Source organism: Falco punctatus (genome assembly GCF_963210335.1).
Source record: "Falco punctatus genome assembly, chromosome: 13".
Taxonomy (NCBI): Eukaryota; Metazoa; Chordata; class Aves; order Falconiformes; family Falconidae; genus Falco; species Falco punctatus.
In genome coordinates, this window is record NC_137593.1 from 28,280,832 (window position 1) to 28,294,502 (window position 13,671).

The 13,671-nt window shown below is 47.5% G+C and overlaps 1 protein-coding gene across 1 annotated transcript in view; it reads right to left on the reverse strand.

Annotated features, from left to right (window-relative positions):
• The window catches only part of CLDN18 (claudin 18), an 88,104-nt gene extending 74,439 nt beyond the window's left edge, over window positions 1–13,665 (reverse strand). Inside the window, exon 1 of the mRNA XM_080409888.1 lies at window positions 1–13,665. This exon is cut by the window's left edge and continues 17,758 nt beyond it. The gene's annotated coding sequence lies outside the window, so the exon portion shown is untranslated.
• Between the last annotated feature and the right edge of the window lie 6 nt (window positions 13,666–13,671).

Sequence of the window (13,671 nt, forward strand, 5' to 3'; positions counted from 1 at the left end):
ACCTTGTGCCTCAGGGACCTGGGAAAACACAGAAGACATGAAAAATACATTCAAAAATACATGAAAAATACAGCCATAAGCCTGTCCAAAAGGTCGGTATGGAGGCGATCAGTGATGACGCCAGGGTTAAGTCAAGCATTTGCAGTGGCAGCTTCAGGGAGGGCAACTGGCATGGAAGGAATTTTTTGGCAACCCTCATCAGAAACTCTAACATCCTCACCAGGAGTTATAATTTCTGCTGCTATTTCCTCAGTGCTGCGGCAAATACATGGGTGTGTGGTGTAAAGTGTGCTAGCAAGCATTGACTTCATAGCTAGGGAAGAGAGGGAAATGAAATCTAAACTTTCTGCTACTGCCTTCTTCGAGCCTCTGGTATGTGTGTCTAAATGTACTGGGAAGGAAAACAAGGGCTGGTGGGACACCATCCACTGGGATGGGTTTTGGAGGCATGGGCTGGAAAAGAAATCAGAAGTAGGCTTCAAACAGCAACCTTGCAAATGCAAACTGTACCCTTACGGGTTTTATTGTGGATTAGTTTTTAGTTTGAGTTTCAGCTTTTAATTCATTCAGCAGACGTTGCTGGTTATGGGCAGATGTGGTCTGCGTGGCTTCCTCCCCGTCACCCCAGGAGTGGCTCTGAGCCGGTGTAGCGGGCAGTCCCAACACTTCTTCATACAGAGCAGGCGGTGCTGGTACCCTCGCGGTTCTTTGAAACTGGTGGAAATATGCAGAAGTCAAGTTTTTTAATTAAAATCTGTTATAGAAAAAGCTGGGGGGGGTTCCCCATGTGAAAACGCTCACATTTTTTCCTATGTGATTTTGCTAGTCCTAAGCAACTGTGATCAAAGAACAAATGAGTCCAAGGGTGGTCTGGTGGACTGAGAAAGAAGGAAGATGTCATGAGCTCCGGGTCCACACGTCCACTCACAGTTTTGTGGTAACATTAAATGAGCGAGCCAGGAGTTTAAACCAGTCCTGACATGTCCTGCCTACTTAGAATGGGGTTAATTGCCATTACCTGCAAGTTTAGTGACAGCCTTCAGTGTCCCTGGCTTAAGGGCTGGCATGGCCCTGGTAAACACAAGACCCTGAGCTGGAGCTGGAGCAAGGTGGAGAGTTGTCAGTCTCCACAGCAGTCAGCATTTGCCTTTTTTCTGTGTTTCCTGCAGAGGGTGGTCTATCCACCCACATCCCCACTCAGCTCTGCCTGCTCGCAGCCTGACCTGGGCCCTTCTTGCTCTAACTTCTGTGTCTCCTCACCAGCCCTGTGCACATCTGTAGTCACTGCCCGATTCCCCTGGGATTCCTGGGGGACTCCAAGTGCCATTTGTCCCACACAGCCAACTCACAGTGGTTTGATGCCAGCAGCTCTCATGCTCAAGCGATGTGTAGTTGGGTTGGGTGTCCAGCTTTTACTACAGTAAACGACAGCTGGAAATACATACTCCTTAAAGTACTCCATCACTGTGGCCAAATACACTGACTTGCACAAGGGGGAGATTGCTCCCTCTTCTTCCCACCTCTGTTCTACAGGCAGAAAGGGTCATCTCTGGAAACGCTCACACTGAGGGAGCCAGAAGACCTTAAAAACAAGGAGAAGTAACAGATTTATCAGTCAGGACAACAAACACATCAGGACACACATACACAAGCATCCTTTAGCCATACTGGCACTGCAAGAGGAAGCCAGCAACACAGAACAGACACGTGCACGCTTCCCAGGCATCTCTCTGAGATGCAACTCTCCCATCCATAAAATGGGAACAATGATCCTATCCTCACAGCTATATGACATGAAATGTGCAAAGGCAATAATTATAAATTTGGTGAAAATGAGGCATTTAGTGTCCAGAGTCAGTCCTATGTATTAGCAAAGTCCATAAATCCCTGAAAGATTGAAGGTTTGACAATATCAAAAGGTTGCTGAGAAATAACCCGTTCCTCTGCTTCAAGGTTCATACTCAAGAGATTGCTTTCACTGGCTGCAGAGACAATATTTCATTGAGTGGGGATATCTGGAGTGAGTCCTCTTGGGACTTGGATTGAGGGAAAAAAAAATCATATTCAGTGCACTGAAGCATTTTATAACTGAGCTTCAGTGAAAGTCAATACGAACCATTTACACAGAGACAGGAGTACTCAGCGTGCACGTGCATGGTACAGCCCACCTGTGCAGAGCCCGGAGGTGACGTATATTGATGTTAACAAATCCAAAAGCCTCAGTGCCCTTATCACACAGTAAATAAAAGATTTTGAAGAGCGTTCTGATTTTAAACTCAATTACTCCAAGTTGAAGGCAATGACAGCAATTCTTATTCTCACTAGAGAAAAGAAAAAATTAAATCTATAGGTTGATATTGAAATAGTCTGTGCATTGCGCATTCAGAAGAAGAAACCATCCTCTTGACTGCAGAATCTTGCCTGTGCCAGTTAGACCCCCCTACTGAAACACTGCAGGGAAAACTTCTCTCCAACAAACCCATGAGCCAACCACCCTTCACAATTACACAACAAAAGTCTCTTGCCTGAGCCCTTCTCTCTTTTCTCCCACACCTTCTGAGGAGCTCTGCACCCTGCATGGGTAAAAATTGCCTGCAGGGAATAGTTACCGAACGTCATCAAGCAAACCTTGCATAGTCAGAGGGGAGGATTCGCAGCACCAAATCTGAAGCCTCAAATAGCAGCACAATTATACTCTTTACTGGTGCAGCTCCAGGAGTATCCAGACAAACCACGGGCAAGTGCAGAGTAATTTTATCCTGATATGCCTGTCTAAACAGCAGATAGCTCTTCAGTAGTGCTCTCCCTGACTTGTTAATTTAACGCTTGATATATAGGAAAAATTAGAATTAAAATGTACCCGGCTGCTTCCTTCATTCCTGATTCCATTTAGAAATATCTCACATCTCCCCACAAAATGAGCTAAACTGCTTGAGACACTTAAGAGCCTGTATTTGATTTTCAGATAAGCCAGTGTGATTTAGGTTCTTAAATTCCAACGAAGGTCAGGTCTGCACAGCTCTGCAGCACCCATCACATGCAAATCCCAGCCCCAGCACGGGAAGAGAGGCAAGTCTCTGCTGCTCTGGGTGGGCAATATCTTGACAGACCACAGGGATATGGACCTATGAAAGACAAGCAGCAAGGAAGGGCTGACTCTCGAAAAACAAATAGCTGGCGTCAGGTTTAACAGCTGACTTTCTGGAGACTTTAGGCAGGGTAAGTTACACAAGAAGTATGCTGGTCCTCCAGCCATTGGGGGCAATAAGGAAAGGAAACCAGATGCTTGCTTAAGATGTTGAGAGCCTTTCTTCCCCTTTTCCAAGGCTCTTCAAGCAGCAGCTGTGCACACGTGATGGCGTGGAGAAGATGCCTGAAGAGGCAAAGGCAGTTCTGAGGCTCTATTCCATGCAACTGCAGGAGGAGAAGGCAAGGACTACACTGGACCCTCGTTAATCCAAGCAGCTGGAGACCATGGGGACCGCATGAGTAAGTGCAAGCTTGTACATCTGTGACACGGTAGTGATGCTCATGAGCCCATATCCTTCAGAGACACTTCTGAGTTTTCTTAAAAAATGAATTCTTGGGCTGGAAACAAAACAAAAGAAACACTCAGTTTAAAGCATTGTGCAAGAGCCATAGAAGTGGTCATGGGTCAGGGTTAGTTAACTGTGCCACCTAGTTAGTTAACTTCTCTAAGTGAATTCTGCAATATGTGTGTTGCTCTCCACTGCTTCGTTTTTTCCATGGCCTACAAAACAAATGGAGATCTTTCTTGGATCTTGGAGAGCACGTAGCAGAGATGGCGGGTGAGGAAAGAAATCCATCCCTTTGAAAACCCAGAGAGTTACAGCTTTGCCAGTGAGAAAATGTGTTATCTGCATTCATCAGGAGGGGAAAGGCACAAGAAAGAAGGGAACATGAAGAGAAGAGGGGAAGAGGGAGTGAGAAAAGTCTGGGTTTAATCCAGATGAGTCAAGTGCAGAGGACGGACCCATGGAGAGAGGTTTTCTGACGGTTGTGACCCCAACACAGGGTAGACTATGAGGCAGGTGGATGAGGAAGTTTGACTGCTTTTCCCAGACAGCAGGAGAGCAAAAGCTCTGCAGAAAGATGTCACTCAGTGGCTCCAAAGGAATCACAGAGATCACAGGAAAGGGGATATCCTGGGAGAGATGTGGAAGGACATGGATTAGAGAACACTTTATTGTCAAAATGTTGCATTTCAAACAGGAAGGACCAGTGATAAATCTAGGTTGGGAAGACAAAAATAATGTTGGAGAAGATATGTCAAACTTCTGGGACAATCAGGTGATCAATCGATCAACTGACCAAGCGCTTCATCAATAAAAGAGAGAAGGACTGTGCCAAGAACTGGCAAAGAGGAAGATGATAAAAAGGAAGGGACAAAGGCTGGGACAAATCAATTTAAGAAATGCCCGAACAGTCTACAAAAACTCTCAAATAAGCAGCAATACCTTCAAATCTTGCAGGATTCCCTAATCGTTCTGGGGATGAACCCACAGTGGCCATTTGCTCTGGGGAGTGCTAACTTGTCCGTGAAGTGCCCATCTTTAAAAGCACTGAAAGTTTTCTGTGTTTGTGGGACAGACCTGAGCCCCGGGTTGGAGGATGCTGCTGGTGTGTGCCTTGAGAAGGAGAAAAGCTTATATATATCTGCATGAATTTATCACTTGACAATCTCAGTTTAAGCATGTATTTCCTTCTCTGCCAAGGTAAATTAAGACATCTGGGGATGTGGCTGTCAAAGCACCTTGGGACCCAGCTGTGGAGTCAGGCGTGGCATCACATTGATGACCAAGGAATGAGGACCAGGTCTGGTCACTGGCACTGTGGGTGCTGCTGGGCTCTGCCATGGCCCATCACAGGGTGCTGGTGACCCCCCGGGGTGTCACAGCAGGGGTGTACTTGGCTGCAAAGGTCTGCAGCAGCCTGCGATACGAGGAAAGGGAACAGAAGGAAATCTAAGTTGACGCTGGAACACAGCACCAAGTGGTCACTACAAGGGTGAGAAATTAATGGTAAAACCAAAATCTACACTTCTTTCTTATTGCCAGCACAAAATGAGGCCAAGTGGTTAAACTCCACTGGCCTGTCAGCATAAAACCAAACACCGCTTCACCAGAAGTGAAACAGCTGAGACGAAATTCCCGTGTTTGCCTGGGTGAAAGTCCAAACTCAAAAAAGCAGGTGCTCAAAAAAGCAGGTGCTCAAAGCTCACGTAACTCATCTGCAGGAGCGGCTGCCCAAGGTACCCTTGCAGGGTATCCAAAACCTTCAGCAGAGGCGCGTGTGTCCCCACATCGATGCACCCCCAGGGCTGGTGGCTCTCTAACTCTGCCTCCAGTCTCTCTCAGAGGCCTCGGGGAGCCTGGGGTTTCTCTGACTCTGTTCCCGTTCACAGCAGCACAAGGGAGCCTCCAGCCTCCCAAACACCAGATACCACAAGACCAGGCTCACAAACATCAAGCTCCAAAGTAAAGCAAAGAGATTTGCAAAAAAAAAATCATTACGATTCATTACAAACACTTGGAAATACACCTGTCCCTGGCTGCACAGTGAGAAAAGACACATTCCAGGTGAAAAAATAGACCCTCAAAAGATCTAACCTTTCAGTAGGTAAGCACAACCAGAGGTCCAACCTGCCCATAGCAAACACACCGTTTCCAACAAGCTCTCCTTGCAAAATCAGCATGCCCTCAGCTTCCTCAGCGCTTTCTTACAGTTCAACTTCAATAGCTTCAACAAGTATTAGCACTTTCTCAGGGAAGGTGTCTCCCTTCCTTTCTCTCTCCTTCTCTGCAGCCTTACAGCATCCAGCAGGTTTTGCTGACACTGATACAGAAAGTGTGTTGCCACTTCTGGGTGGAGAGGGTAAGCAAATGGGAGCCTGTGTTACGCTATCAAGATAGGGATGATTGATTTGTAGTTAACATCCATTTACTTCATTATCCCTTCATCGAAGCTTGACAAATGTGAAAACAACAATGAAAAATAGAAATTAATAGGAGTATTAGCACTGAATGCAACCTACTATAGATTTAATCCCCACAAAGGAGCATACAGATGTGTTAGATCTTCTTTCTTTGTAACGACCTTTTATCCACCTTCCTGTCCTTGGGCATAAATCTATTTAAATTTAAAGAGATCTATTTATATACACACATGTGTGCCTGTGTGCGTGTCTATACGTATGCATGCATATGTGTAGTGCAGAAGGTTTTCTCATCAGTTATCAATTAAGGCTGAGAAAAACACTCTGAGTAAGCTAAAGCACGTGCACAGTGTGACCTTCTGGATGGTTTCTCTCCATGCAGCAGCTGCTCCCAATGACCCAGCAAGGGAAGTGACCCACGGGGTCCTGTCCCCGCTTGGCCCCATGCTGGCAGGGGGAGGGGGGTGTGTCAGTTCCATGCAGGACAATGAGAGGGGAGCAGAGAGAAACACCTTGATGCTACTGAGCATCCAGCCATTGTCCTGCCCCCAGGGGAGAAAGCATCAGGGCACGTCTGCTCCTCTTACACGCTCCCACCCCACTGGGATGCTCACACAAATTTGCACCTCTTTTTCTTGCTTTCTTATGCATGTCTGCTTGACTTGGAAGGCGCTTTTTACAAGACCACCACAGAGATCTCATGCAACACTGAGGGGCTGCGTTTGAGCAGGAAGCAGATGGTTGCCCGCTTTTGTGTAGCATCTCCTCCAGCCTTGCAGCTGGTTGAACATGAATGTGTGGGCTGTGAGGCCAAGAGGTGATTTAAAAAACTATGTTAGAGCACGTTCGTGCCAAACCTCCGTAGTACCTCAAGTCAGACTATGTTGCCACCATGAAGAGAAAATCCATAGTGGGGAGTTGTCCAGGCGCTTGCGTATCCTCAAGACAAAACTGAGGGCCTGTAAGGAAACGGGGAATTTCAGTCATTGCTGCTTTCCTCACTGAAATCCTCTTGAAAGAAACGCTATTAAAAGCGCTACTCATCTACACTTCAAGGTGACCTGCAAATGAGGAAAAATGAGGTTTTGGCCTTATTTTTGGCTTAGTTATGAAGGCCTGAAAAGTTGGCAGGGATTTGAAGCAACGATGGGATTAATATATTTTTTTCCCTTATTTTTCTGGTTTTTTTCCCTGCTAGAAATTTAGTTCTTGTCTTCCCTTGCACTCTATGGCCAAAGAGAGACCGAGTGAAATCAAACCATGGCAGGGGGCTGACGCTGGTACATCTGAGAGAAGGACACGCAGTCGCACCACCTCCTGGTTTGCGTCCAGAGAAGGAGAGGGAATACTTTTGGCTGCAGGGGGTTTATTTCTATGTAGGAGAGAAAGCATTTGTTTGGCTTTTGTTGGCCTCTATTTAACTTACTGTTCTAAGGAAATCTTGGGTGAAAGTAAGTCTCTGATAAAGATCTAATTCCCTTTCTCCTTTCACTGCCTGGTGGGGGAGTTCCCATGTAAGTAGGGCTGGATGGAGAAGAATGAGAGGGGGAAAAACCCTTGTCTGTGTCAGGAAACAAAATGACTCATGCTAATAGCTCACAGAGAAGGAAGGAGGCAAACATTAAAAATGCCTATGTGGAAATTTGGAAAAATTATAAGCAATTAAATACGCTAAATCAGAAGTCTCAAACCTTGCTGGAAAAAAAAAAAAAGTAAAATAAAGAAAGCCTGGATGTGGTAGTGCAGCTACAGCTAAAAGATAAAACAGGAAAAATAAAACTTGGAAATGTAGGGAGCAAGTACATTTTAAACCTTCTTCATACCAGAGTGGGTCTGGGTTGTGAAGCTTTCCTGGGGGGGCCAGCGCTGGGGCAGGGGGTGCTGGCCCACCAGCCCCCTGCTGCAGAGCACATCACTAATGGGAGGTACAAGACCCAGCTCACTCCCTAGTGACGTGGAGCTCATCGACAATGTCAGTGAAGGACATAGCCCCTTTGACACTAGGGTGTCCTCAGAGGTGGCAGCCCCCTGGGATCCCCTCACCATCTCTTGCTGCCTCCTCATCCCTGCACCATCCCAGCACAATGCTGGTGGAGCAGTGCCAGTGCTACTGTGCCAGTGTCACCATGCCGGCTGCCTCACGGGTGACAAGTGGCAGCAACGTGCTTTCTACCCCGTGCACTTATTCCAAAGCTGAAAGAGCTGGAATCGTTTGAGCCATCAGCGACCAGACTCTGCTCTCCTGGGAGACCCAAAAGGTTTCACAGCTGTCCCTCGTGGGGAGGGTCCGGGCTATGGTGGCACTGCATGCCTGACCTCTCAGGGCAAACTCTCCCGGTGCCAGCCTCTGAGAGAGAGGCCAACAGCTAGAGCAGCTCCAAAAACATCTTATGTTGCCTTCAACCTCCTTTCCCGGACACACACCACCGTAACGTGACAGCCTGGTCCACGCTTTGCTGGGAATGGCGATACCTGGTTTTCCAGAGGCCAAAAATTCCTTGTGGTGCAAGTGAGATTGAACACCAAACCTGCCACCAGCCAAGAAACTTGGACTGGGATAGTCTAAAGGATTGTTCATAGTTGTAAGACAAAAACTAAAAAAAACCCTCCTGTTTTAATTGAATTTAATTTCTGTTTTGCATTTCTTAATTATTGCTGTTGGGAGGACATGTCCATCACTCTTACTCCAAAAGCCCTCACTTACTTCCATGCCAGTTTGATCACATTTTTCACAAATCTAAACTTTTCCTGCTGAAAACCAGCAGGAGGAATCCTGGGCTGAAGCTCTAGACGAACAGCGAAAGGCAGGACCCCAGGGCTTCCTGACAGGGGCCTGCTCTGCTGCGTGGTCTGAGCCGCTCGGACTTTGCCTCCCTCCGTGCAGCCTGAGAAACGTGAGGATGCAAAATAATCACAGAAAGAACTCGTGGGATGGGAGACTGAGGAAAAAAGCATTCAGGGGAGCATCGAGCAGTTGCCCATTTTTTCCCCTGGCCCTGCAGTTCGCTGTGTGGCTCTGCCTCATTTTACACAGTCATCATTTGTAAAAAACAAACAAACAAACAACAACAACAAACAACAAAAAAACCCCTGATTTACTTACCGACCCTGGTAGGCGATGCCACTGAGGACTTTTCTGAGCACAACGGAGGAGGCAGGTGACATCGCTAAGCAAAGAGCTCAGGAGCAGCTGAACCCCATTGCCGTGGCCCAGGAGCGAGGGTGCCATCCAGGATGAGAAAAAACAAATTAAGCAGCACCCTGCAAATTACTCAAATGGGTCATTAGACAAAAGTGCAGGACACCAGCGCTTGCTCCGACACGGTGAGGTTAGAAAGGTTATTAGAGCAGAAAGGATGCGACCACGTTTGATTTCCAGCAGGAGCAAGGTTGTCAGTCCCTGATGGGTCAATGGGAAGGGGAGCCGGGCTGGGCCTCCGCTGGGGCCCTTCTCCGCTGAGAACCACAGCAGCAATGAGATCCTCCAAAAAGTGCAAGTTCCAAATCAAAAGTCAAGCCGCTATTAAAGGAAAGACATTAACAAGATCTAAAACTGTGCTATCCAGAGGTATTATTCCCTTATTCCCACTAGTGGTTGCATTTTAAGGAAACCTTTTAAAAGGATTATCTTCAGGAACTCTCTTTCAACAGCCTTTCCTTTAAGAGTCCTTCATGGTGATACTCCTATTAATTATGCTATGTGATATGATTATGCATTTATTCAGGTATGAGTTGGAAACACGAAGCAGGGCTAACATCTGCAGGTGTCACTTACAACATGGAGGCTGGTAACTCCAGCCTTTGATCTGGTGCGCAGTTGTGTAGGGGATCTGTGCAGGGCAGGCATCCACGAGGTAGCTGGTATCTACATTGTCACCAGATTGTTTGATCTTGGGGTGATTGGCTGGTTGCTTTATTTATACATGTTTTTTTAAAAAAAAGACTGGCGAAGACCCCCCCCGAGCTCCAGCTGAGGCTCTTCTAACAGGCAGCCGTAAGAAAAATTATATGCAGATCTATATCCATATCTAGCTGAAGATAAAGATATATATTTTTATCTGTATATATATATAGGTATTTCCATATCTAGCCGCCTCTCTATTTACCTGTTTTTAACAATCAAAAGGCAACTTCTTACAGAGCTTTTGCTACTACACTTAGATCAGAAAAAGAAGTTATTCCGCATCCCTCCACTTCCAGCCTCTGCAAAGGTCTCCGGGAAATGACGGATGGTTTAGCAGCCTCTGTCCCTGGGCATGAGGTCTCATCCTCCTTGTAACTATTCCTGCGAGTAAGGGCTGTCACTCCGAGAGCACAGGAGGACAGAAGTCACCCCCGGCCGGGTACGGCCTCACCTAACGCCCAGCGAGCGGCAGCCACCGGGAAGAGCTCACTGAGGGTGGGATTGTCCTAATACTGGAAGGTGTTACCAAGAGTGAGAGAGGTTGGCTCTCTTCTCACTGCTCCTGTAAAGAAAATAGCATCCCAGGCTCAAGTACCATCCTAAATGCGAAAAACCCCATAAAATGCCAAAAAGCGGACACCGTCCTTAGATCTGGGAGGTGTGAGGCCACTGGGCTGATTCATGCCCTTCAGTAGCCTGCTCTCTCTGTGTGTGCCCGGAGGGGTGCAACCAGCGTGCACACCCCAGTATGAGCACGTCCCATAGACAGCCGTATGTGCCTCCACGCTCATAAAGGACATGTGTTAAGAATTTAAGAAAATATTTTAAGTTTAAATACAAACATTCTGCTCCAATTCAGAGAGATCTTGCCTTTGCATGTGCGTGTGTGTGGGCATCATATATATTGTTCATATATACAGCATACGCAGGCTGGATGTATGTTTAAATCTATGTCCATGCACTTACGATATATGAATGCTGTAAATATCTGTACAATATGCGTATATTTTATTTTATAGGCACGCACATAGGGAGAGAATGAACTGTTTGTATAACATAAGCATAGAGACACAATACATACATGTTGAGCACACAAACTCTGCTATATATATTATATATACACATGTAGACGCATATATAACATCTATATTGCATAAATTATTTATAGATATACGCAGACATTTTTTTCCAAACTAAAACATTTTCTTTTTCATATTGCTAATTTACTAAAAGTCTGTAACATAAAATAGGAGTCGGGGGGAGGTGGGAGGAGAAGGAAAACTTCGCTTTACTTACTTCAACAGAATCTCATATTATTTCTTTTTTTATAGGAAACTTCATTGTATATTCTAGAAAAGTATATTGGGGGGGTAGGTTTACTAGAGGCAGAGAGAATGTGCAGGGAGTGAGAAAGTGAATTGATGGATGGATGGTTAAATGAATATAAATGAACTGATACCTTTACAGGAAAATAACATTTCTTTTCTTTTTTTTATTCTATAGATCAGTGGGTTTTGTATCTGTAATTCTTTCATATCAGCAAAGAGGAAATAAACTCCCATGTAAATCATTTTCCCCCCATCTGGAAGCATATTAAAAGCATGCCATTTTTTTTTTCTTTTAAGCAGAGCCTTTTTTTCCCCCTATTTGCTTATCGGTTCATCCACCATTACATTTTAAATGAAATTGCAAGACCCCCCTCTCCTCCCCCCCAAATTCCGGGCTGATGTCGGAAAGAGGGAATCAGCCTCTCCCATGCTTTAGAATAACTGACCTAGATTCAATTACAGATAGACCCGGCGGAGAGGACGGCACCTCGCTGCCTTCTCAGGGGTCTCTTAAAAAAAAAAAAAAGGGGGGGGGGGGGGAACAGCCCCAAAAAAGGAAGGGAAAAAATGGGGGCGGGGGGGGGGGGAGCAGATAAGCAGAGGGCTCCCACCAGCAGCACCCGGCTGCTCGCCGCCCGAGCATCCCTCGCCGCGCTGCCCCGGCCAGAGCCCCGGCTCCGCCGTAGCGCCCTGACGGTGCGGCCCCGGCCCGCGGTCCCGGCAGGGGCCGGGCTGCTCAGCCCCCCTCCTGGGTGGATTGTTGGTTTTTAGGGGGGCGGCATCTTAGGAAAGCACAGCTTTTGGGAGGCGCGGGGAGCGTCCTGGTTCTGAGCTGTGCCTGCCGGGCGGGAGCGGGGAGGAACGGGGGGACATCCCGGGAGGAGCGGGGAGCATCGCGGCGCGGCTCTGCCTCCCTGCCCGCGGGACCCGGCGGGGGTCGGGGGGTCCCATCCAGCCACCCCCTGGCCCCGGGGGGCTGCGGCGGCACGGGCAGGGGGTGGGATGTGGGCTCAGGGCCCGCAAGCGGCTTGTTTCATTTCAAAGTGGGACCGAGGCCGCTCTAGGACGCGCCGCTCGCAAATACAATCTTCATATTCAGTTCAATGGAGTCTCCTTATAATTTACAGCGGAGAGATAAGGCTGGAGGATGCAATGAAAAAAAAAATCTGAAGTCATCCTCTCCCCCCCTGTACTGCGCTGCACCTTGGGCAGCGGAGCAGAATCCAGAATCTCAACTTCTCCCGACATATGTTTCCAGCAGATAAGTAAACAATCTGGACGTGAAATGAAAATTTTAATTAATGCAGTAATGCTATTACACCTCAAGTGTGCAAATCCCATTGCCTTGCACTGTGACAATGGGTGGGGAGGAGGAAAGAAAGCAGACAGACAACAAACCACAAGCAAATTCTAATCTGGGTTTTGCTTTTCACTCGGCTCCAATTGTTTTCATAGTTTGTTTCCTTTGAATTAATCTCATCCTTGTATTTCAATAATTACCAGCTACTCATCTCTTCCCCTCTTTCTCTCACACACTCAAAGAGCCGGCTCGCTCTCTCTCGCCCTCCTTTTTAAATTGGGATCAACCTGTATTTAATTTCTGGGCTTTTAGGCGTTACACATGTTGGCTTGTTGCGGTGTGGACCTGCACAGACCCTGCACGTTATTTCTTGTTTAGCTTTCCAAACGCGGCGCGTTCAGTAATAATGAAGTATTTTGCCCTAATAAAAAGAGAAGGGGAAAAAAATCATAATAAAGGCTGGGTTGTCCCTTTGATGTTGGTATAAAACACCCCAACTGGAACAGAGGCGTGTGAAGGGAGAGGAGAGAGACGGGGAGGCAAAATTAAGGACCGAAGGGAAATAAAGGGGGTGAATTACAGACACATCAAAAGCTCCGGCGGTGGCGGCGGCTGCCGCGCTCGGGGCGCGGGGCAGCGCGGGGAGCTCAGCCCGCTCCCCCCGCGGTGCCGGGGACCCTCCCTGCAGCCTCCCCGCGGGCTGCGCTGCGCTGAGCTCAGTATTGTAATTTTTAAGCATTTTTAATGATGGTAAATTGTTTTTTTTTTAGGGGAAGCAGGGGAGCCCGCTGCAGCCGGGGGGACCCTCCTGCCTGCGCTCTGCCCGCGGGCAGTGCGGGACGGGGTCTCCGCCCCGAAACCCGCAGCCGGGGCCGACCACGGAGCCGGGGCCGCGGGAGCCCCACGCGTGTCCCGCTTGTCCCCGCCCGGTGCGGCCGGCCGGGGCTCGGGGGCGCGGGAGCAGGACGTGTTTCTGATCACCGCTCACTGTTAAACACCACAATCAAGGAATGTAGCCAGGAGGTCGGGCCTGGAATAAAACCGTAAAATCAGAATTGCAATCTTTTTGATGTTTCAAAGTCTCTTTGAATGCCTTTGATACATTCAATAGCAAATTTACTGGGCTATTATCACTAATAAGCAGAAATAAGTAATATCTTTCAGAGACTTCTATGGGCTTAAT